Source organism: Hyperoodon ampullatus (genome assembly GCF_949752795.1).
Source record: "Hyperoodon ampullatus genome assembly, chromosome: 17".
NCBI lineage: Eukaryota > Metazoa > Chordata > Mammalia > Artiodactyla > Ziphiidae > Hyperoodon > Hyperoodon ampullatus.
In genome coordinates, this window is record NC_136930.1 from 46706606 (window position 1) to 46731002 (window position 24397).

Here is a 24397-nt window from a genome sequence, read left to right on the forward strand (position 1 = left end):
ATGAAACTTCAAAGTTTTTGCACAGCAAAGGAAACCATAAACAAGACGAAAAGACAACCCTCAGAATGGGAGAAAATATTTGCAAACGAATCAATGGACAAAGGATTAATCTCCAAAATATATAAACAGCTCATGCAGCTCAATATTAAAGAAACAAACAACCTAATCCAAAAATGGGCAGAAGACCTAAATAGACATTTCTCCAAGAAGACATACAGATGGCCAGGAAGCACATGAAAAGCTGCTCAACATCACTAATTATTAGAGAAATGCAAATCAAAACTACAATGAGGTATCACCTCACACCAGTTAGAATGGGCATCATCAGAAAATCTACAAACAACAAATGCTGGAGAGGGTGCGGAGAAAAGGGAACCCTCTTGCACTGTTGGTGGGAACATAAATTGATACAGCCACTATGGAGAACAGTATGGAGGTTCCTTAAAAAACTAAAAATAGAATTACCATATGATCCAGCAATCCCGCGACTGGGCACACACCGAGAGAAAACCATAATTCAAAAAGACACATGCACCCCAATGTTCATGGCAGCACTATTTACAATACTCAGGTCATGGAAGCAACCTCAATGCCCATCGACAGACGAATGCATAAAGAAGATGTGGTACATATATACAAAGGAATTATTACTCAGCCATGAAAAGGAATGAAATTGAGTCATTTTTTGAGAGGTGGATGGATCTAGACACTGCCATACAGAGTGAAGTAAGTCAGAAAGAGAAGAACAAATATCATATATTAACGCATGTATGTGGAACCTAGAAAAATGGTACAGATGACTGGTTTGCAGGGCAGAAGTTGAGACTCAGATGTAGAGAACAAACATATGGACACCTAAGGGGGAAAACCGTGGAGGGTGGGGATGGTGGTGTGCTGAACTGGGCGATTGGGATTGACATGTATACACTGATGTGTATAAAATTGATGACTAATAAGAACCTGCAGTATAAAAAAACAAACAAACAAAAAAAACAAGGGCTGGTTCTTTGAAAAGATAAACTAAACTGAGAAACCTCAGGCCTGGTTCACCAAGAAGAAAAGAGAACGAACCCAAACAAACAAAATAAGAAATGAAAAAGGAGAAATATCAACTGATACCACAGAAATACAAAAAACCATAAAAGAATACTATGAACAATTATATGCCAACCAATTCAACAACCTAGAAGAAATGGACAACTTTCTAGAAACATACAGTACACCAAAACTGCATCAAGAAGAAATAGATAATTTGAACAGACTGATCACTAGAAGTGAAATAGAATCTGTAATAAAACAAACAAACAACAACAAAAAACTCCTTACAAAAAATGTCTAGTACCAGATGGCTTCAGAGGCAACTTCTACCAACATACAAAGAAGAATTTTACTGATCCTTCTCAAACTCTTCCAAAAGTTTGAAGAGGCGGGAACACTCCCAAATACGTTCTATGCACAGGGAGATCAGCTCGGTGCTTTGTGACCGCCTGGAGGGGTGGGATAGGGAGGGTGGGAGGGAGGGAGACGCAAGAGGGAAGGGATGTGGGAACAGATGTGTATGTATGACTGATTCACTTTGTTACAAAGCAGAAACTAATTTAAAAAAATTTAAAAGGACGTTCTATGAAGCTGCCATCACTTTGATACCAAAACCAGATAAAGATACCACCAAAAAAGAAAATTAGAGGCCAATATCTTTGATTAATATAGATGCAAAAATTCTTAACAAAATACTAGCAAACCAAATCCAACATCACACAAAAAACATCATACACCACAACCAATTGGGATTCATCCCAAGTTCACAAGGATGGTTCAACATATGCAAATCAATCAATGTGATACACCATATCAACAAAAGAAAGGAAAAAACTCACATGATCATCTCAATAGATGCAGAAAAAGCATTTGACAAAATTCAACAGCGATTCATGATAAAAACTCTTACCAAAGTGGGTATAGAGGAAACACATCTCAACATAGTAAAAGCTATTTATGACAACCCACAGCCAATATAATACTCAACAGTGAAAAGCTGAAAGCCTTCCCACTAAAATCTGGCACAAGACAAGGATGTCCACTCTCACCACTTCTATTCAACATAGTATTGGAAGTCCTAGCCACAGCAAACGGGCAAGAAAAAGAAATAAAGTGTATCCAAATTGGAAGGGAAGAGGTAAAACTGTCACTATATACAGATGACATGATACTGTATACAGAAAATCCTAAAGACTGGCACACAAAATCTACTAGAACTGAAAAATGAATTTAGCAAGGTAGCAGAATACAAGATTAACATACAGAAATTGGTTGCATTTCTTTACTCTAACAATGCAATAGCAGAAAGTAAAAAAAAAAAAACAACTATCTTTTAATAAAGCACCCCAAAAAATAAAAATTAGGAATAAAACTGATCAAGAAAGTGAAAGACTTATATGCTGAGAACTACAAAACATTAACTAAAGAAACTAAAGATGATTTAAGCAAATGGAAAGATATCCCATGCTCTTGGATTAGAAGAAATAAAATTGTTAAAGTGACCATGCTACCCAAAGCAATATACAGATTTAATGCAATCCCTATCAAAATACCCATGACATTTTTCACAGAACTAAAACAAATAATCCTAAAATTTATATGGAATCATAAAAGACCCAGAATTGCCAAAGCAATCCTGAGGAAAAAGAACAAAGCAGGAGGCATAACACTCCCAGACTTCAGACACTACTACAAAGCTACAGTAATCAAAGCAGTGCAGTATTGGCACACAAAAAAAGACATATGCATCAATGCAACAGAACAGAGAGCCCAGAAATAAACCCATACAACTATGGTCAATTAAAATTAGACAAAGGACTCAAGAATATAAAATGGGAAAAGACAGTCTGTTTTGCAAGTGGTGCTGGGGAAGTTGGACAGCTGCATGTAAATCAGTGAAGAACATGCCTTCACACCATGCACAAAAATAAACTCAAAATGGCTAAAAGACTTCAATATAAGACAAGACACCATAAAGCTAGAAGAGATCATAAGGAAAACATTCTCTGTCATAAGTCGTACCAATTGTTTCTTAGGTCAGTCTCCCAAGGCAATAGAAATAAAAGCAAAAATAAACAAATGGGGCCTAATCAAACTTACAAGCTTTTGCACAGCAAAGAAAACCATTTAGACAAATGAAAAGACCTACAGAATGGGAAAAATATTTGCAAATGATGCAACAGACCAGGGCTTAATTTCTAAAATATACAAACATCTCATACAACTCAACAACAAAAAACCAAATAATCCAATAAAAAAAATGGGCAGAAGACCTAAATAGACATTTCTCCAAAGAAGACATACAGATGGCCAATAGGCACATGAAAAGATGCTCTACTAATTATTTTAAAAATGCAAATCAAAACTACAATGACAGGAACTTCCCTGGGGGTCTAGTGGCTAAGACTCTGCACTCCCAATGCAGGGGGCCTGGGTTTAGATCCCTGGTCAGGTACCTAGATCCCACATGCCACAACTAAAAGGTCCCATGTACCACAACTGAGACCCAGTGCAGCCAAATAAATAAATTAAATAAATAAATATTTAAAAAAAAACTAGGATGACATAACACCTCACACCGCTCAGAATGGCCATCATTAAAAAGAATACAAATAACAAATGCTGGAGAGGGTGTGGAGAAAAGGGAACACTCTGACACATCCTTTACTGATACTCCCGCAATATATGTGGTAATGTATATATGTGAGAATGTAAATGATACAGCCACTATGGAGAATAGTATGAAGGTTCCTTAAAAAACGAAAAATAGAGGTACCATATGATCCAGCAATCTCACTCCTGGGCATATGCCCAGAGAAAATCCTAATTTGAAAACATACATGCACCCCAATGTTCATTGCAGCACTGTTTACAATAGCCAAGACATGGAAGCAAACTAAATGTCCATCGACAGAGGAATGGAGAAAGTAGATGTGGGACATATACACAATGGAATACTACTCAGCCATAAAAAAGAATGAAATAGTGCCATTTGCAGCAATATGGATGGACCTAGAGATTATCATACTAAGTGAAGTAAGTCAGACAAAGACAAATATTGTATGATTATCACTTATATGTGGAATCTAATAAAGATACAGATGAACTTATTTACAAGACAGAAACAGACTCACAGACTTAGAATACAAACTTTTGGTTACCAAAGGGGAAAGGTGGGGGGAAGGATAAATTGGGAATTTGGGATTAACATATTCATACTACTATATATAAAATACATAATCAACAAGGACCTACCATATAGCACAGGGAACTCTACTCAATACTCTGTAATAACTTATATGGGAAAAGAATCTGAAAAATACATATATGTATAACTAAATCACTTTGCTGTACACCTGAAACTAACACAACGTTGTAAATCAAATATACTCCAATATAAAATAAAAATTTAAAAAAAAGCTAACAGCAATTACTGCCAAGGCAAAAAAGGAAAGAAACAAACAAACAAAAAACAAAACAAAAAAACCAATCCTACAAAAAGTAGAGCCCAGGGGCTTCGCTCATGGCTCAGTGGTTGAGAGTCTGCTTGCCGATGCAGGGGACACGGGTTTGTGCCCCGGTCCAGGAAGATCCCACGTGTCACGGAGCAGTTGGGCCCGTGAGCCATGGCCGCTGGGCCTGCATGTCCGGAGCCTGTGCTCCGCAATGGGAGAGGCCACAACAGTGAAAGCCCCGCGTACAGCAAAAAATAAAAAAGTAGAGCCCAGACTGTTGCAATGAAGAACAAAAATTCTATGAATGGATCAAAGTTGTAATAGAGGTATAATTTATACTTCTTCACTTTCTTTTCCAAATGCACACATTTTAACTCTTGAAAAAATGTCACTCTAGACTTTTTATTGATGTAGATCATTTATTCCAAGCCCTTCAGGTTGCCTCCCAGAAGGTACCAAAATTTGAGCATTTTGGAAATGTGATAAGACCAGTAGTAAATATATAAACCTGTGTTGATTGCCACAAGTGTTGTACTACAAAACAAGTTTCTAAATTTTATTCGGTTCTTCCCCGTATTTTTCTTTTATGCATATGTGTACTTGACAGAGCCTATGAGACATGCCTTTTCCTAGCAGCAAAGGAGTCTGGAGTGAGTTTATGGAATCCTCTTTGAGCACGCTCACCTGTTAATGTGAGAAGGGTTTCTCTAAAGATGTTGGCTGCAGAGAGAGAGAAAGAATTAGAGGGAGAGAGACAAGCAGAGAGACAGAAAGATCTATAACCTCTCATTTTACAGATGACAAAATGGAGACAAGGACTATCGATGAAATTCAGGTTTTCTGCTCTGTTAGTGCTCTAGGATCACTGACATTATGATTACTCTTTTTGTTACTTCTGTATTGGACAGTTCTCATAATATTTCTGTATGAATATGAAAGCAAATGGGTCTGGACTTCATAAAATGGGCTAATGTTGACTATTTTCTTTTTAAACATGTTTGCATTGAGAAAATGTGTCCTCTAGATGTGAAGAGAGACTTAGAATGAGGAGGTCAGAAATGCAATCTCTTGGGGGAACGTCAGTGTACAAAATGCACCATAGGAAACTACTATTCTGATGATGCTTTAGTCAATATGCTGGGGAAGGACGTCAAAGGGGAAATACTAAATATGCTTTCATAATTAAGAACATATAAAGATTACTTCCATGTTTTAAAGAATAGTCCATTAGTTAGGAAAAATATTTTTCCCATTTCTACTGGAAAAAAATTGGAGTTCAAGAAAAGTTCAAACTGTAAGAAGTGAGATATGACTGATATAAATTAATAGCAATTTTTTAATACAACACAACTAACTTTATACCAGATGGAAGATAATATTTTATATCATATCAATACATATTCATGTCTGTTATTTTTCTATATTTTATTGTTTGCCATCTATATATTGTCATTTTCATAATAGATAAACATTTTAAAAGTTATTTTGTTATATAAGGGGGCAAAATTTTTTTTAAAAGAAGTTCATTTATGATTTGACATTGAATGTCAAGGGAAATGCAAGGCATGATACATTGACGCAAAGAGTTTTATTAATCTATTTTCTCCAATGAACTAGTCTGTGTTTATATGTTATGAACCATAAGAAGTAAAGTAACAAATAAAAACAAAAAACCACAGGGACCCCATAGTTCCCATTCCAAAGTTTCAGCCATGAATCTGGTACAACAACGTAAAACCTATCAGTTACAAAAGAGGTTGGATGCAAACTGGGTTTCTGGGAGATGGGACAAATCAAGGTCACCTGTCTAGATGACTAAACCCTTTTCACTAATATTTATGGAAAAGGCACTTTTATTCGTAGCTTTTGGTGATTTCAGGAATCAAGTGGAACATTTCTCTTCTTCCGGGGAACATCCCACTCTTGGAGAAGAAGAAACAGGTTTGTTTGTTTGTTTGTTTGTTTGTTTATCCTGTTCATTTCCTACACTTGACATCAGTAAAAGTTTTAAATATCACAACTGATTTGGCTGTAAATGGAGAAACAGTACCGAACAAAACAAAACGAAAAACCCAAAGGACAAACAGAAAAACCTAAATAAACCCTCAAGTTTGCTCTTGGGGTTTTTCATATACCAATGACACAGGAGATCATAAACAGCATAATTAACACAGCAAGGATAGCAGTACATGGTGCACAGAGTCCCAACACAGCCCTGCCTAAACACCTTGTGGAGATCCTAACAGGTACTCTGGCCACACATTTTTACAATAAAATATCATCTTCCTCTCACCCATGTGTTCATAGTTGTAATCAGATCACTTATCCAAAATGCGCCTCAGAGGACTACAGGGATTGTTGAAACGTTCCCCATTTTTAAAGACAGAAATTCAAGACAAACAAAACACAAACTTCACACACAAATGCCAGCATCCAAACAAACAAATGAAGCAGTTCACAAATCGCGGAGAAGTCCAACAACTCTTTCCTTTCTCCAACAGTGTAGCCCACTTAAATGCAAAACAAATTGGCTTATTCCAGAGAAAAAGCCCCAAATGGAGAGAAACTAAAGTTCCCAGCTGCACACACTGGAGTGACTTACCCTGCTGTATGGGCCAGCTCCCGAAGGCCGATTCCTTGTTCCAGCCGCCAAGTGCTGGGGTAGGCACTGTTACTTCAGAGAATTCTGAAGGGAAGATCCTCAGGACAAGTGGTCCTGGCAGATGCTAAGGCCTTACCTGAAAATTTTCCAACAGGGGCCGGCCATCCAACCTCTGCTTGGCAGGAGGCTGGAGAGAGAAACTCGGCAATGCAGCCCATTCCACACTCTCTAACAGTTAGACTCTCCTTGTAAACGCCTAGCCTAAATCTCCCTTCTGGAATTTTACATTTCCTAGACTCAGTGTTACCGAGTCCAAGCTCATTGTGCTCACCACACGACAGACCAAGTTGTTGGGGAAAAAAATAGCAGCTTTATGCAGAAAGCCAGGGACTAAGAAGATGGCGAACTCACGCCCCAAAGAACCATTTTGCCTGAGTTAGAACTTAGGCTTCTTTTATGCTAAAAGGGGAGGGAGTAAAGTCAAACACTTCCTGGTTCCCGTCCGCCTCCAGAGGGGTGTGTTAATTTCTTCCTGCCTGCAGTCATTCACAGGTGGGCCTGGTCAGGATGTTTCCTAAGAGCTAAACAAAGGTGTTTTAGATTAATGCTCATTACCTGGGAGGCAGGGTTCCCAGAGATGGGCCCTTTTGTATAATTTAAGCTTATCGGCAACATCCCTTTAGTGATGAACTTGGAATGGAATACAAAAGTTCTCCCCTATTACATTAGAACTAACTTCTAGAACTGTATAAAAAAGGGCTGATCTCTATTCCACATGACAGTCCTTCAAATATTTTGTTAGCTGTTGAAATTTCCCCAGCTCTAAGAAAGCAGCAGAGCAAGTTGGCTAAAAGCACCAGTTCTAGATAAGAATACTTGAGATCAAAAATATGCTCCTTCATTTACTAGCTATAGAAACTTGAGTGAGCCACTAGCCTCTCTAAGTCGGCTTTATCATCTATAAAATGGGGAAGCAGGGATAACAATGGTACCTACCTCCCAAGGTTTTTGAGAGGATTAAGTGAGATAACAGATATGAATTCTAGACATGTAAGTACTCAGTAAGTATTAAGCATTGCTGTAGTGGTGGTGATTATAATTATTACTACCACTACTGACTCTTCTCTCACCCCAGCACTTCTAACCCCTTCAACCATTTGTCATTTACTAGAAACCTGGTCATCTTGCTTGTACATTAATATCGTCTCCAGTATTAAACAAAGGACCCCAGATGGGTACTGGCCCAAGAAGAGTACTAGACTATGGCCCCTACTACTATAAACACAGCCTAAAATTCTGTTGCTTTTTTCTGCAGCCACCTCACACAGCCCTTTCACACTGGGATCGAGGTTAACCCAACCTCCCAGACCCCCCCTTCAGTGAACTGCTTCCTCATTTTGTCCTTGTGGAATTTTGTTTCTGGCCAAGCACAGATATAAAAGTTCATTCTTGATACATTTTTTTCTTATTGGGTTTGTTGAATATTCCAGCCTGCTAAAATCACTATAACTGTCCGAACTCTAGCATCAACTCTGAATTATTAAGACATCAAATGTATCAGCTTTCATTGCCAGCTCAGGTGTTTCCTGTCTTCATCCATGTCTTTGATAAAATGTTGACTAAAATAGGGTCAAGATCAAAGCTTTGTAATCCTCTACTGGTAATATTGCTGGATATTAATAGTTATGGTCATGTAATACCATTATAGTTTATAAGATGCCTTTAATATACATAATCTAACTTAATCCTTATGAAGTAAATAGTGTTATTATCTTTATTTTGCACATAAGAAATCTGTAGTTCAGAGAGTTTACATAATGTGAGCAACGTCTCCCATCTGAGAAGTGGTATATCCAGATGCAAACCAGGGTCCTCTGACAACGAACTGAGTTGTTGGATCAATTATGAGACCACTTCACCTTACGTCATCCACCATGCATTTTCCCTCCTTATCCTTAGGCAGTCCATGGGACCTTTCTCAAATGACTTACTGAGATACAGATTTACTACCTTTATTATATTTTCCTCCTACTGCAGGGTGCCAACAAAGCACAGGGGGGAGGGGGAGCTGGGGAGGGAGGAAGCAGTTGCTGGTTATAATCATACCTACTTCTCTGAGTTATTATTTGGATTTGACTAGAACATGGATATGGACTTGGCATAAAGTGGGTACTCACCAATGGCAGTTCTCTTCCTTATCATGGAAACTCTTCCCCATCAGACCACCTTCTGACAGGTACATGCGTAGGTGCTATTTATCCTCACTTATGGGATAAAGTGAGGATATCCTCCTTTTCTCATCAGAGCTCAGCAGTGGAGTCTCTCTGTAATTAGACTTTTCATTTTTATGTTTGCTTCATGTATTTCTGTTTTGTCTGCCTTTCCCTTTTTTCTTGTTGGAATATTAGGATGATTGGTTTTCCCTAGATTGTTGCATGCCTCTTTCGCAATTACCACTCCTGCCAGGGAATCATCCTTATATCCTCTGAATTTTTCAACATGCCAGTAAAAGCTCTAGGACACCTGTCTGATGATGACCAGTATCTTCTTTCCTCACTGTGATAAATATAAAATGAAATAGTGACTTACTCACAAGAGGGTAAATGACTAACTTCTACTTAAGAAACCAGTTTGGGGGTTTTTGTTTGTTTTAGAATTACTCTATTGGCTGGTCCCTGGCCCTGCCACTTAGGGTTCAGCCTTGACAATATCATTTATATTCTGAGTCTCACTACCCACAGTGGCAAAATAGGAATAGTAAAACTGTCCAATGCATTGGGTTCTCAGGAGGATTCAATGAGATTATGTAGAACCCACAGCATCGTGAAGGTATAAAATAAGTGCTTGCAAATGCCAACTATTACGAGCATAAGCAATTAATTAGAATGTCCTGAGAACGGTTTCATTCTTTGTTGGTCCGTCTCATCGAAGGTACAAGCACTCCTAAGGAAACAAATAGTTTCCTCTGTACATTCAGGGCACCAGCTGCTGGATTTGGAGGTGGGTCTGCTGAGTTCCCTAAGAGCAGACTTTGCCGAATCTCCCCTGGAGATGAAGGTACCCCCAATGGATTCAGCAGCCCACAGTCAGAGCTGCATACAAGAAAGACCCTGGTGAGGAATCTCAAGAAGGAAGGCAGCTCAGGGCCTTCTCAGAAGGGAGCAGCTGTGCAGACAGAGCTGAGCAGTTATCCAAAAGCTAGGACTTTAAAAATACCCTGGGAGAGTTCACTCCATATGGGCTGGCTCTGTGTGTCCTGGAGCCTTGGGAATGGGAGGGGAAGGCCCGTCTCCTGGAAGCTAACACGGGATGGGAGCAGGGCGACCTCAGAATCCTCAGGATCCAGCTTCTCTGGATGTTTCCTAAGCAAGTAATAGGTCAGGCTCTTTTCTGGGTCTCACCTCCAGAGTCTGGGCTCCCCTCTGTCATAGGTCTGGCTGGTAGGCTGCCAGGGACAACAGACTGCTTGGGTTTCCACTCAAGGACAGCAGGGCCCGGCCCTGACAATATGCTGGGGTACACAAACCCTGAACCACTGATGGATGACTCGGGCCCTACCTGGGAAAGATGAACAGCACGGTAACAAGAAACTGTCTGTTAGGCCATCATAAGCTTTTCCGAGCAAATCTCAAGCTCTTGCTGGAGAACTATTGAAAAATGTGGGGAAAGGTGCATGTTGCCTAGTTCATTCTTGATTTGTGTGCTAACAGCCATGAAGCTTATGTAAGTTGCTTGTAATACAGTAAATGAAACTAACCAAACAAAAATCAAAATAGTCCCCAAAACCCCCAGTGCTTTGGTGGTATGGGGAGCAGACGGAGGGCTGACTGATCCTGAATGTGCTGAGTTCTGACAGGTGCTGAGGCCTCAAGGTTGACCATCCAATCAACCTTTAGGTACATGGTGCTTCAAGACTGTTAGAGAAATAATCCCAAACTCACAAAACCAAAGATCTAGTTCTTTACGGGGAGCAAAGGGCACAGTCAGGTGGGGAACTACAGGCACCCTCCACTTTGCACCCCTTCACCTTTAGGGAAGACCTACATGAGCATTGTTTTCACTAACCGAATGAAATGTGAAGGGGATTTTCGCTTTTATGAGAAAAGGTGAAAGCAAAAGTAGTGCCCAGCGTTTGTTCTGCAGTGAGCCCTTATAGAGGCAGCGAGCACCCCAAAGCAGTGAGAGTGGCCCTGCCAAGCTCCTTCCCCAGAAACTACACTCAGCAGCTCAGCATCCACCTGCCATCGCTTTGAACTGTATCTGTGAGCATCTTGCCTTACCTCCATTTATTTTGTGCACCCATTAGTAAGACGTGTCCTAAAGTAATTGCTTCTTTGCTTTAAGTCATTTCAGATTGTGAAAGTTTCATAGGAATGTTCTACTTTGTGATGGCGAGGGAAACCTGTATCTTGAAATCTTTCCTGGAAGTTCTGCCCAAGACTTCCGGTCTTAGGGGGGGAAGTGTTCAATATTTCACTATTAAGTATTATGTTAGCTGTAGGATTATTGCAGATGCTGTTTATCATATTGAGGAAGTTCCCTTTTACTCTTAATTTGCTGAGGGGTTTTGACATGAATGGGCATTAAATTTTGTCAAATGCCTTTTTTCCTTCTATTGAGATGTTTATATGTTTTTGCTCCTGCACTCTGTTAATATGGTGAATTACACTGGTAGAAACATAGACCATGGCTCAAGGGTCCAAGGAACTGGAGGGTAGGCACCAGCAAGCAGCGGTCCTGGAGGGAGACCGCAGATTGTAAGAACTTTTTAGTTTTTGGTTTCCTAGTGGTAAAACTCTCCACTAATTGCCACTTGGCCCTTGTCTCCACTACACAGCTGGTGTTCTTTATAATGACAACTCTGGAGAATATACTGTAAGACAGTGTAGTCTCTGGATTTTACTTTTTAAAAGTATATATTAAATTCTGTTCAAGCACTAGCAATGCCATCGCAGCCATTCCAGGCTGCAAAGGGATTCTCTGGATATGTCCAAAGTGTATGTTTTTATGCCTAAAATCTGTGTCAGTTGCTAGATAAGATGTATAGTAGACAGGCACATATAGAGGAAGAACTGGTTAGTTTTCTTTAGGCAGAAATGCTCACTTGAAGGAGGTGAAATTTTCTGTTTACTTTTCTGTTTCAGTTTACTCATTTGTAAACTGAGGGGCAGAATGCCCACTTCATAGGGCTTTGGGAGTTTAAATGACAAAAGAAATGACCACATCCAATACAACTATATATAATATATATATATATTAAGTGCTCAACCAAAGTTATTTCTTGAATTAGAGATTGCATTCAGTCATAGGTAACAGAGTCCCCAGTAAAAACAGCCTTAAAATACAGAGGCTTATTTTTTCTTCAAGGTTACATCCTTGAAGATGGTAGCTGAAGCTCCTGCCATCACAACCACACTATAGGAATCCTGTGTTTTGTTTTGTTTAGTTTCTTCTTTCTTGTAGAACTTTAATGTCATTCCATTGTCTTCTCATCATAATGGCCTCCATTATTCGTGATGAGAAGTCAGCCATTATTCATACTCTTCCTTCCCTTTTTTTAGTATATTTTTAAAAATATGACTGCTTTTAAGATTTTCTCTTCATCTTTGGTTTTTAGCAGTTTGATTACATTGTACCTAGATGTGCTTTTCTTTGTATTTAAATTACTATTAAGTCATTGGTGGGGTCTTTGGGTCCTGTCAAACTTTTTTCATTCTATGTTAGGGCAGGTCTGTTTCAGTTTTGAACTTAGTCTTAGAGCATGGCCATCATCCCTAAGTTATGGTCTTTCTGGAGTAATAACTGAATGTGTGCATTACTCGGGGAGGTGTCTCCACTCCGGCTGGTCTAAAATCCCAACATCTCCCAGCATCACTTTTCAGATAATCTCCTCAAAATATTTGATCTCTAAAGTCTAGCCCTTTCCTACATAGTCTGGTCCTCAGCCCAGAAATTGAGGTGAATTATTATGCTGACTTCTGAGGTCACCTCTCTGTACAGCTACCTTTTCTCAGGTACTCTGTCCAAAACTTCCAGCTGCTTCAGCAGCCCAGAACTTGTCTCCTTGATTCCTTAGCTCACCAGGATGACAGCTCGGCTCGGCTTGTTCCTCCTTATGCTGACCCAGAAAAGTGTCCCCAGATAAAAAGCCAGCATGCCCACGGGCTCACTTCCTGTGTTTGCTCCCCTCGAGTTCACAGTCCTACCCTGAGTGTTGTCTCATGCCTGAAAACAGATGCTTCATATACATTGTTCAGTTTTATAGTTGTTTTGGGAAGTCCAGCACTTCACTTACTTATATGGCTAGAAGCAGAAACCTACTGCCAAAAATGTTATCTATTTATTATTTTATTGGTAGCCCTACTAGAAGTAACATGATACCATCAACTCTTTTGTGTTTTACAAAAATGTTTAAAATACTTTAATTTTTAAATATAAAGCATATAAAGAGTGATATTACCAGGTTGAACCTTTCTCTAACTCCTCCTTATACCTCTAGAGGCAACTACTATCCTGCATTAATGTGTATCACCTTTACGTATATCTTTATACTGTTTCCATTCATGAACATATCCTCAAACAGGAAAATAGATAAGTAACTGGAATACTTAAACATGGAATGGAGAGATGCTTTGGAGAGAGTATAAAAGTTGTATTAGAGAGAAAGATTCTAGAGGTAGGAAGATGAATTAGAAAGTTGGTGAAATGGTCCATGTGCACTTTGGTGAAGCAGGGGTTAGGGCAAGAGGAATAGATAAGGAGACTCAAAGGCCAGTTACAGGGAAGGAACAACATATTTAATTTGACTTAGAGCTTGAACTTTAAGTCTATTTATTGGTATTATTTAAATATTTAAAAATATAGTTTTCCAAGTTATGTCCTGTTAAACATTTAATGAGTGTCCACTATGTACCAAGCACTGTGCTGAGTTTTGTGGAGATGATACTGAGTGAAAAAAACCCATAGTTTCTGCTTATATGGATCCTTTTGCTCGGCCCAAAGTCCATTCAAAAGGGACGAATCTAAACAGCTATTTTTCAGCCTGTTATTCAGCAGGTATGCATTCATAAGGCCATGCCAGTATGTTCAGTTGGTGTCCATTCTAATTGGTTGGCACCCTCTTCTAGTAGGTTGATTCTCCATTCTGATTGGTTGAGGTCGGCCTTGTATTAGTTATTAAGTATTTGACTCTCACCAAAAATAACCAGTAATGTGGCACCCAAAAGATAAGTTGAACTTATCATACTCTTTCTCTCAAAAGAAAAACATTGAAAGAATTAGCCCTACAACCCAAAATTGTGGACCACAAAAAAACATGATTAAATAGAGGAAGTTAATTGATAGTAGGATTTTTTAAAAAGCAGACATATAAGACTGTAATTGCATCACAATCATGGTGTAACATTATAACTCTGCCAGGATGCTTTGACCAGTCTTGAATTCAGAACCATCTGTCAGCTACAGACTGTGTGAGCCTCCACCCTATTTGAGATCTCCTCTTCTTAGATATCCAAGGGGTCTCCTAATCACTTCACCTGATTCCTCACATTAACCCCCTTCCCCCAATTTAAGCTGCTTTGAATGAGTCTCTATTTAACCTAAGAGACAAGCTAAAACTGTAACATAATGTATAATTCAGAATATTTGTCAAGCCATGACATCAATATTTTATCAAAAATGTTCATACCAATATTTTCATTAAATACACACACACACTCTGTCAGTGCAGGAATAGGCCTAATATATTAAGAACAGATGAGCAATCTAAAAGCTAGAGACACGTTTTTTTCCCATAAGATGGCTTTAGTAGCACTTAATTATCTTTAACTTCATTCAAAACAATTTTGTTAGATTGTATGTGACAGCTGTCATATCCATGTGCATTTTTAAAAAACTTATAAAAATTGGTGAATTTTTGTGTAGCCATTTTAATATTGAAGATGGAAGGAAAAAACCAACATTTTTGGCATATTATGCTTTATGATTTCAAAAAAGGTAAAAATGCAACAGAAATGCAAAAAAAAAATTTGTTCAGTGTATGGAGAAGGTGCTGTGGCTGATCGAACGTGTAAAAAGTGGTTTGCGAAGTTTCGTGCTGGAGATTTCTCACTGGACGATGCTCCACGGTCGGGTAGACCAGCTGAAGTTGATAGCAATCAAATCGAGACATTAATTGAGAGCAATGAATGTTATACTATGCAGGAGATAGCTGACATACTCAAAATATCCAAATCAAGTGTTGAAAATCATTTGCACCAGCTTGGTTATGTTAATGACTTTGATGTTTGGGTTCCACCTAAGTTAAGTGAAAAACACCTTCTTGACTGTATTTCCGCATGCAATTTTCTACTTAAACATAATGAAAATGTTCCATTTTTAAAACAAATTGTGACAGGTGATGAAAAGTGGATAGTGTACAATAATGTGGAACAGAAGAGATCGTGGGGCAAGTGAAATGAACAACCACCTACCACACCAAAGGCCAGTCTTCATCCAAAGAAGCTGATGTTGTGTATATGGTGGGATTGGAAGGGAGTCCTCTATTATGAGCTCCTTCTGGAAAACCAAACGATTAATTCCAATAAGTACTGCTCCCAATTAGCCCAACTGAAAGCAGCACTCGACAAAAAGCATCCCGAATTAGTCAACGGAAAACGCATAATCTTCCATCAGGATAACGCAAGACCACATGTTTCTTTGATGACCAGGCAAAAACTGTTACAGCTTGGCTGGGAAGTCCTGATTAATCTGCCGTATTCACTAGACATTGCACCTTCGGATTTCCATTTATTTTGGTCTTTACAAAATTCTCTTAATGGAAAAAATGTCAATTCCCTGGAAGACTGTATAAGGCACCTGGAACAGTTCTTTGCTGAAAAAGATAAAAAGTTTCGGGAAGATGGAATTATGAAGTTGCCTGAAAAATGGCAGAAAGTAGTGGAACAAAACAGTGAATACGTTGTTCAATAAAGTTCTTGGTGAAAATGAAAAATGTGTCTTTTGTTTTTTTACTTTAAAAATGAAGGCAAGGGCTTCCCTGGTGGCGCAGTGGTTGAGAATCTGCCTGCTAATGCAGGGGACATGGGTTCGAGCCCTGGTCTGGGAGGATCCCGCATGCCGCGGAGCAACGAGGCCCGTGAGCCACAACTACTGAGCCTGCGCGTCTGGAGCCTGTGTTACTCAACAAGAGAGGCTGCGATAGTGAGAGGCCCGCGCACCGCGATGAAGAGTGGCCCCTGCTTGCCACAACTGGAGATAGCCCCCGCACAGAAACGAAGACCCAACGGCAAAAATTAATTAATTAATTAATAAACTCCTATCCCCAACATCTTAAAAAAAAAAAAATGAAGGCAATTTTTGGCCCACCCAATAGAATTTACTCAGTTCTCTTGACCTTATGTCTTAACAGATGATACTGAGCAGTGATTCTCAAACTTCAGTGCCCAACAGAATCACCAAGAAGACCTTGTTAAAATGCACATGTCTAGGCCCCATTGCCAGAGTTTCTGATTTGGTAGGTCTGAGAAAGGGCTCAAGAATTTGCATTTCCAAAAAGGGTCCAGGTGCTACTGGTGCTGCTGGTCTGTGGACTACACTTCTAAGAACTACTGATGTGGAAAGTTCTCAGAGCAAGTTCATGTTTATGTTAGTCTGTATTTACGTTTCTCATCTTTAGAGAGTCATCAGCTCTGTGGTCACTCATTACTTTACAACACTATGTCATCTGTATTCCCAGAGTTAGATGGTGAGAAGCTGATATCCAAGATCAAGGAGAAGGTTATAAAGGAGACATTTCAGTAATAAGGATTTTTCCTGGAAAAAAAAAATGATAGCAGGGAGATTTGAGGGTTTCTAGTTACTTCTCCAGTACTTACTGTGCTGTAAATAAACAGCCTTAAGTATACAGTTGGGATCTGACAGTAGTTCTTTAATAAACTACACTGGGAAAAGCTAATGATGGTGAGCCACAGATGTTTCTAATATTTAGGTGGTCATTATCACCAGCAGTACATCTCTAATTCACATCAAATGAAATTTCATAGCCCAGTGATGGCCCATTTTTTAATAGATGCAAAACCAAAAAACAACAATAACACTAATTATTGCCTAGACTTGATAGAGCTCTCCAATTTGTCAAATTGTGAAATTCCCACACGCAGTCACTTTGCTTAGTCACACAACTTTTCTGTGAATTGAGTCCATGTCCTGGTGCTTCTTCACTCAACTAATGTTTATGGAAAAACAGCAAAAGTTAGGACCTGTGCTCTGTGGGGAAGCCAAAGGTGTTCAGGATATGGTGACTTCAAGGAGAAAGGATTACTCTAGAGGAGGTGAGACCTCTGCAGAAATTACTGTGACAGCAAGAAGTGGAGCGGAGCAAGTAGCTGAGGACTCAAGAGAGTGGAGTCACATTTTGGTTGGAGTGATCAGAGAAGGTTCTGTGAAGAAAGTGGTATCTCAGCAGGATTTCAAGGGTGGACTTGGATTTTGACAGGCACATGGGAAGAAAAGCAAGGACAGGGAATTAATTCTAAGTGCACCAGAGGCAAACTAGCTCAGAGTATATCCCATTTATAGTGAGTTAAGTCGTTCATTGCTCATGTAAGATCCATGCAAAGGAGTAGTGGGAGAGGAGATTAGAGGTGAGAAAAAAGGGGGTGTACATGCTAGATCAAGGACTGAGAGTTGAGATTCAGTAGACAACGGCGGTACATTGACAGTTTTGAACAAAGGAATAATATGATCTGGAATGTACCTTTATCACATTCATGAATGGCCAATGACAAAGGAAGAAGAGTTCATGGAAGCAGTGAGATGGCTCAAGAGGTGTACTAGTATAGACTGACCCAGAAGTGTACTAATCAAGGCAAGACCCAGGAGGCACCCATCGGAACAAAAAAGTGGGGTATAAATAAAGGAGAGACAAAATATGGTAACCGATTGTATAAAGTTTAGGTTTTGAGAAGAGTGTTGGTACCATTAACCAAAATAGAAAAGTCAGGGGGAGTGGTATGTTGCAGAGTTGGGGAAGAAAATGATAAATATAAGTATAGATATGTTAGGCTTATACTTCTGTAAGTAAAACCAGATGGAAATCTTAAAAGCAGCTGGAGAAGTGGGGACTGAGCTTCAGAAGAAAGTCAGAATAGGCCAGCTTATGCTGCCATAACAAGCAGCACTAAAAATCCTAGTGACTTGAAACAATCGTGCTTATTTATAACTCACACACCATGGCCACCGCAACTCAGCAAGGAGACTCTGTTCATCAGGGATGCAGTTTCATGGAGGCTCCATTTCAGTGTATTCTCAGTGGTCATGGAGACTGGACAAGGGGAACATGGACCACCAGGAGCCAGTTAGAAAGTTGAGCAAATTTTAGTCTAGTGTTAATTTGTGCTGCTTCTTGTGCACGATAGCAGCAGTGGTATCTCTCTTGGAAATAAACATCCCGTATTATGATGTCTATGAATATAGGTTTCCTTTTCTACCCTCCCTCCCTCCTTCCTTCCCTCCTTCCCTCCCTTCCCTTCTCTTTCTTTACTTTTTTGGAAATCACTTATTGTATATAAGTTGTAATCCAGACCTCATGTATCAATGGAGAACTTTCATATACAAATATCACCAAAAAAAAAAAAATGCTGCCAAGAAGTGTCATGTGCCTTTTTTCCCCCCTCACATTTCATTGGTAAAAGCAAGTCATGTGATCATCCTTGAGCTCGGAGAATGTGGATAAATAATCCTACATGTGCCTAGGGCAAAAGAACTGCCATCTGTGCAACTGCTGTTCTGACTCCCATATGTATCATCTAAGACTGAGACCCTTGATGAAGACAGAGCAGTAGATACCATCTTTGATGTAAAGAGGAGAGACAGTGGAAAGCAAAACTCTAAGGACAGACACTTGAGGAATACATAGGAAGAACACATACTTACAGAGGCAAAATAAAAACACATAGAAAAGCAAAGGGCTCAGTTTACTAGGGCCACATTCATGAGACGCATCTCAGGAAGGTTCCTCACTACCAAATCTGGAGATAAGTCAAAAACATCCGAGGCCAAGGAAAGACCACTGAGTCTGACCTTGAAGGAGACATGGCTGACCTTCAAGAGATCTGCTTTATGGAGGCGATGGGGTCAGATACGAAGCCAGACTGAGGAAGGAGTGATCGAAAGTGGAGACAGAACACTGGACTGCTGAAAAAAGGAAGGGAAATAAGATGTCCGCTTGAGGTAGCAGCAAAATCAAAGCTGCTTTGCTAAATGAAGTCTGGCAGGTTTTCATGTGTTCATTCAGCACATGTTTATTGAACATGTACTCTTGCCAAACACTGTTTTAGGAGCTGGGGAGTGAGCAAGATAAGCTTTCTGTTCCCATGAAGCTTATCTTCTAGTGGAAGCAGACATACAATAAACAAGTGAGCAAAGGAATCAATGAGTGAAAGAGGTCATTTCCAATTATATTTAGTTCTGATAAAACTAAATAAATTATATTTAGTTCTGCCTTCCCTTCTAAAAGGGAGTCACAGGGTGGGTGGGGAGTATGGCCTGAAGGGTATGTCCTAGACTAGTCAGGAAAGGCATCTCAGGAGGGGATAGCATCTCAGGAGGGGATGCTAAAGGATAGCATCCTTTAGTATGTTGCCTCCTAAAGGACAAGAAACATCAGCTAAGGACAGATTTGGAAACAGTGTTCCACAGCAGGCAGAATCTCTGAAGGAAAGATCAAGTTCTCATAAAAAATGGGGATTAGGGCTTCCCTGGTGGCGCAGTGGTTGAGAGTCCGCCTGCCGATGCAGGGGACACGGGTTCGTGCCCCGGTCTGGGAAGATCCCACATGCCGCGGAGTGGCTGGGCCTGTGAGCCATGGCCGCTGAGCCTGAGCATCTGGAGCCTGTGCTCCACAACGGGAGAGGCCACAACAGGGAGAGGCCCATGTACTGCAAAAAAAAAAAAAAAAAAAAAAAATTGGGGATTAGAAGAAACATTTTAAGGGACTTCCCTGGCGGTCCAATGGTTAAGATGTCGCCTTCCAATGCAGGGGGTGTGGATTCGATCCCTGGTGGGGCAGCTAAGATCCCACATGCCTCCCAGCAAAAAAACAAAACATAAAACAGAAGCAATATTGTAACAAATTCAATAAAGACTTTAAAAATGGTCCACATCAAAAAAAATCTGTTAAAAAAATTTAAAAAAAGAAGAAACATTTTAGCTAGCTGGTTGTGTATGCGTGTATGTGTGTGTGTTTGCGTGTAAGTACTTACTGCAAATGAAGGTCTAGAAGAAATGTGCCTCTCAATGCACAGGATTCATTGGTTGAGAAGGACACACCTTCTCCTTCAGGCAACCTACCACAGAACCTGCTTCAGTTGCTTGGGGAACATTGCTGCAGGGTAGAGATCTGCTGAGGCAGATTCTTTTTCTTGGTGTATTATATTGTGCAGAACATTTCTTTTTAAAGCTTTTGAACCAGGCTTCTCATGAAAATGCCTTTTATATTGGTACTTGCATTCTCTCCAGTTTCAGTCTTGCAAATTTTAGTCAAACGTTTGTATAAGGTCGACCTTTCTCACATGTGACTGAAGGTTTTCCTGGGCCTGCTTATGGATTTTTTAAAAAGAGAAGCTTAAACAAATCTCTGCTGAACTCTATGACCAGCCCCACTGGTCCTAGGAGGGCAGTCATCACGGCCATTATGATCTGAATTAAACCACCACTGGAAAAAAGTACCTATATTTTAAATTGGGGTATGCCAGTGTGGTGGGATGATCTGCTAAAAGATTAATATGTGTTCACTTTTTTCTGTTTATTCATAATATTTGTTTACTGTCCCCACTGCCCTCCCCAGCTATAACATAAGCTCTACAAGGGCAGGAATATCTGTGTGCTTTGTGCACTGATGTTCCCTCAGTTCCTAGACAGTGCCGGGCACAGGGGAGATACTCAGTAAGTACTGGGTGAATTCGTGTTTCTTCTCTTTGTTGTGGGACCCTGGCAGGAAGGAAGGTTTTTCTTGGGCTAGTGCCAGAAGGTAGCCAAGTTCCTGAGTGAGGTGTTCTGTCCACCTCGAAAGCCCTCCTCCCGACATGCAGAGAAAAGCCTGTGCTCAGAACAGCAGGCTGGAGATCAAGGGGGATAGAGGTGTGAGGACAGGGTCATGGGGACAGGATCAGACCTTCCCTGAGTCTTTGAGCACCAGGGATAGAGGGTGTCTCTCGCAGATTGCCAAGGAGAAGGAGGCCCCCCTAGTGCATTCTGAGGGGAGAGGGCTAGAATGTATTCTTCTGATTTACATAAATTCAAAACTTCCAAAAGAGATCTTAAAGGCCAAAATGGGATGAGAGGGTGGGGAACGCGGCCACAGTCCACATGTACTTTTTCCTCACGTGCTGTGTGTATGGGGTGGAGTGTAAGGGCTTTCCAGTCATTTTGTCACCCCAGTCTCAAGACCACCCTGGAGGCAGGTATACGTGCAATCTCCATTTTGTAGGCAAGGGGACTGCAGTTTGGAGGGTGGTTGAACCTGGAGCTGGTGGTGGCTAGTGTGGCCTGGAGAGGAAGGACTAGAGCCACCGTGGTCAAGGACTCACAGAAGGGTCGTGAGCACGACCTCGGAGCTGTGGAGACTCACCCAGAACAGGCAGGTCGCCCCCAGTGATGAGTGTGGAGGCCAGGGGCATGGCTTAGAGACAGGCGGGGCAGGTGAACTTGACTGTGGCCTTGGATCCCCGCTCGGTATTTCACATGGTGGCTTCGTTTTAATATGCCAGCAATTTGGGGAAATCTTGGCCCAGGAGGTTTCAGAAGACAAATTCTGCTTTCAGTACATGCGTTGATGGCGGGAAGTTGGCTTCAAGCAGAGCTCAGCAAGGGCAGCAAAGGGGCGGGTCGGAGAACCTCAGCCCCTGTGTAGCCATGCCGTGTTCACAATCCCGGTTCAGTCCCACATTTCCAGTAGGAGAGAAGGAAAACAGAAGAGGGTGAGTGAATGCCAAAAGCCACTCTGCTAAATCTAATTTAAAACAGAAAAATCACCAATGGTCATTTTGGAAATGAGACCCTTTCCCTGCAGAGCTGGGCGGGGTCAACAGCACCCTTCAAGAGCAAGGAAAGCTCCTCCTTCCCCGGGCCTTCCACAAAGCATCTCCTCGCCCGTGGGAGGCCAGGAGGGTGTCTGACTTTCCACCTTTCTGCTCCAGCAGGCTGGGCACAGGGTCCTCGTTAGCAGAGAAGTGTGCAGAAGAGCTTGGTCTGCATGAACCTGTATTCTCCTGGCCTAGGTCACAGCCACGTGCCTCCTTGTCCCAGAGTCCTGAGGTCCCAGGAAATGTGCCAGGCAAATTCAGGGGGTTCTGACTTAGGGTGTGGGCTTGGGTCCATTCTTTTGTCTTCAGCCTCTATTCCTTGTCCTCCTCAGGGCTGACCTGAAGGCTCAGTATCTCCAGGGCCAGCTGTGTCGCTCCTGTACTTGGGCAGAAAACCCCCTGCTGTTTGGTGACTGACACTAGCACTGGCTCTGGGAGGAGACGTCAGACTCGGGCTTCTGACGAGACGGCCAAGGGTGTTTTGTATCTTCTGTTCTGTGAGCACGGTGTGCACTCACAGCGCTAAAGCCCTGTGTCAGATGGATTCCCGCGTGCGACTCACGCTCGACTGGTCGCTGCTGCAGAGAGGAGTGTCAGTAGGGACGTTGGTCCCAGAGAATCTATTTCCACGGGTTTGAAAAGCTCCAGGGCTCTGGGAGCATTTGATGATTGAGAGAGATCAACACCATGTTTGCACCTTTTCGATTCCCCCCCAGACAACCTGAACTAGTATGTGAGAACAGAGAAAATTGGTTCCAAGGGAGATAATACTCAGGGTCAGATGACCCTGGCAGCCCCTCCCTCCTCTTTTCTATCTCTCCAGATCCTTAGGGCTAGCACAGTGTCACCTCTAGGAAACATCCTCTGACCTTTATTAACTATGAAGAGTTCTCTCTTCTCTCAGTTCCGATGCTACCTGCTATTTCAATTCCATTCAGCCTACGTTTACCAATCTCCTACTTTGTTCCGGGCAAATGAAAACGACAGTGACACCATCCTACCCTCTCGGGGACTTGGAGGGCAGATAGGAATTCATTAGCACATCATGGTGCATTAATATATACTGCCTTAGAGTGTTTATTCAACTCAGCTGCATGTGTATATATTTATATTACATAGATATAGATAGACATTGATATATAATTGGTTTTCCCATAAGACTAAGCATTTTAAGCATAGGGGATGTATGTTGTATGATCTTTCCCAGTGTTCAGGGTATCAAGCAAATGTATAATAATTCCTTTTAAAATTGAAAGGAAGTGAATTTGAGGTGGTAGAGCCCTATAGTCAGAGCATCTTCTGGAAGAAAACCAGCAAGTTATTCATGTTTGTTACAACTAAGCATTCATGGTTGGTTTCACTTGCACTTTTTCCGCTTGAAAATAACCCTACCACTTATGTAGTTAGAACAGAACAGAATCCTGCTGCTGACCTCAGGAATACCTTGCAGGCTGATTATTTCCAGGCTTATCTTTTCAAGGCAGCCAAACAGGCCAGTAAGGAGCAATGAGGGATACTCATAAAGGGAAAAAAATTAAGTTGGATCCTTATCCCATACCATACACAAAAATAAATTCCAGGTAGATTAAAGATCAAGATGTAAAGAGAAAATCTAGATAATTAGAACATCTCTTTGTAATCTTGAGATAAGAAAGGCCTTCCTAAACAAGACAAAACAAAACCCAAAAAATTCAGGAGGCATAAAAAAAAAGATTGACAGATTTGAGCTTATAAAATTTAAAACTTCTCTAGTAAAGAAAGAAAAAAGTCTTTTTTTTTTAAAGCCACCAAGTTGGAGAATATTATCGGCATAGATGGAGATCACTAAGACAGGTGAATTTTTTAAAAAAGATAATCTAAAAGAAAAAAAGGATTTTAAAATGACATAAACAGAGAATTTATAAAAGTTTACAAATGGCCAATACAGGATACATTTATCTTTGTCTCCTAAGGTAAGCTATGCTTTTATTGCTGTTAGTCTGTTTTTGTCTCCATCATAGCAAAATTCATTTTGTAATATGATTTCACAAAATATAGCACCATTCTGTTATTAAAATCTTTTGGAAAGAAGTAAAGAATTTTATCTTTTGGAGATACTTTACCTCTTTGCAGTCATCTAGAATCCAGGTTTCCTCTTCATGACCTAGAAAAGAGAGGAAAAATTCACCAGGGCTTCAGCTTTGAGAAGCCACAAATGGAAGATAAAAGTCATGGAGCAT